Source organism: Chiloscyllium punctatum, chromosome 2 (genome assembly GCF_047496795.1).
Source record: "Chiloscyllium punctatum isolate Juve2018m chromosome 2, sChiPun1.3, whole genome shotgun sequence".
NCBI lineage: Eukaryota > Metazoa > Chordata > Chondrichthyes > Orectolobiformes > Hemiscylliidae > Chiloscyllium > Chiloscyllium punctatum.
The window spans coordinates 10,512,254-10,514,327 of record NC_092740.1 but is presented as its reverse complement, the minus strand read 5'-3'; the positions used below and the strand labels follow the sequence as shown (position 1 = coordinate 10,514,327).

General features: G+C 41.5%; 1 long non-coding RNA gene across 1 annotated transcript; it reads left to right on the top strand.

Moving 5' to 3' along the window:
• The first annotated feature begins 103 nt into the window (after positions 1 to 103).
• On the top strand, positions 104 to 1,831 carry LOC140492678 (uncharacterized). The gene is made up of 2 exons (XR_011963623.1): positions 104 to 142; positions 666 to 1,831. It is a non-coding gene; the product is annotated as an uncharacterized lncRNA (long non-coding RNA).
• The last annotated feature ends 243 nt before the right edge of the window (positions 1,832 to 2,074 follow it).

The window sequence follows — 2,074 nt, the reverse complement described above, 5'->3', positions numbered from 1 at the left end:
GTAACAGAAAAGGTAACCAGCTACATACTTTTTGCCCACATAGTGGTATTTCTAAACATTTAAAATACATCCTCCTCACTAACAGACTATTCTCTTTCATTTCAAGGTGGCAAGACTCTCCGGGTTGCTGATTCAGAAGAGAGTGAGTCAGGTTTGTCCTTTCAGAATCCTAATTCTAATCCTTTCTCATTTCCCAATCCCTGAAGCCCATTCTCCAATGTGTGGGACAGTGCTAGTTGGGCCTGGATGATCCATTTCCTTGTTATTTGAGACCCCAACGTTGGGTGGCACCATTATGGAGATTTGATCACATGACCTTAAAGTCCCAATCCCTCACCACGATGCTGTTGTCATTGGCCCGTCAGTCTGTTCATCGTTATTAGGGTGTTCCTTTACTCCACCAATCAGAAAGTAAACAGTCTCTCCATTATCCCATTGGATGATACTTGACTGTCTCTCAAAAGGCTTTTCTCTCCCAATGTATTTGTGAGCGTCATAAAGAGAATGAGGGGGAAAATGTACAACTGATGGAGTAAATATTTCCCTTTCCTGTAACTACTCTGATAGTGATGGGACTGATATTTGGGTAAATATGCCCCTTTCCTGTATTTACCTTCAAACTGAATTGATAATGATCATCAGCTCTGATTTCTGTCTCTTTCTAGCGGATGTAACCTATGCAGCTGTGGTGAAGACTCATTAGGAGCGAATAAGAACTGAACCTGTGTAACTGAGGTTGGATTGTTTCTCAGATCAAATTCAAGGAACATCATGGAACTTACCAGCTCAGAAACTTGGCATTATTATTCTTCAAAAGTGATTTTTAAATTTTTTAAAAAATTTGTGCCTTTTTATCTTAGTGTATTTTTAATTGTGGACTGAAACGCATCAGAATTGTTGAAAACCAAGGATTGTTTAAGGGATACTGCACACTTTTGAAAGCAAGTAACCTGACGCTCATTGTAAGTATTGTTTACACAGCTGCTGGGTCAGATAGCAGCAGAAGAAGGTGCAGACGAACTGGAGACATGCCTATGTACCAATGGCGATTCAGCCAGAAACAAGTATCTGATTGGTCTTTGTACTAAAGACCAGTAATCAATGACAAAGACCGTCTTGCTGCCAATGACGATGTGATTGGTTCCCAGGTAATTGAACAGTTTGTGGATATGAACATGACAGGGAGAAGCCATCCGACCTCCACCATCTGAGGACCTGTTCATCATCAGCTCTGTTCCTGGCAGGAAAAGCTACTTTAAATCTGAGGATAACCAGCTGATTGTCTTTTCCTTCAGCAGTTGCAGAAAGTTCTGACCTTTAATGAGTAAGCCAGACCTTTTATAAACCACAGACTGTATCTCTAGTAAACCAGTGACAGCATCTGGGGAAGCAGCATTCTGATCAGCTCAAGAATCATCTCAGCGAATCCCGTGAACAGGGATCGACGAAACTGTTTCCTTTCTGTTCCTTCCACTCAAAGATTGATGTTGAGTTTCTGTGTGTGTGTCTGTGTGTGCACGTGCACGAATGTGTGTATCTCTGTGTGTGTGTGTGTGTGTGTGCACGTGTACGTGTATGTGTCTCTGTGTGTATGTATGTCTGTGTGTGTGAGTGTGTGTCTGTGTCTGTGTGTGTTTCTGTGTGTGTTTCTGTGTGTGTGTGTGTGTGTATGTGTGTGTGTGTACAATATGTGCTTGCGTTTTAGGGGACTTGCTTCATGAGCATCTTAGAGTTTGAACTAATGGTGTTATAGCTCAATGGTCCATCATTTTTCTGTGGAATTAGAGTCTATTTATGTGTGATAAATAGTAATCCTTGTGAAGTCCAGAAACCTAGTCTGTGCTTTCTGTCATCTTTAGTCTAAAACTCAGGAGAAACTAACTTTTGTGACAACTCAGGGAATAATGCAACTTGATTTCCAACATGCTACCTCAGTGAGGCATAATAGTATCCATCCATATGTAATAGACCACACTTGGAATATTGTGTCCAGTTCTGGTCGCCCTACTATAGTAAAGATACAGAGGGTTTGGAGAGGGTGCAAAGAAGGTTTACCAGGATGCTGCCTGGACTG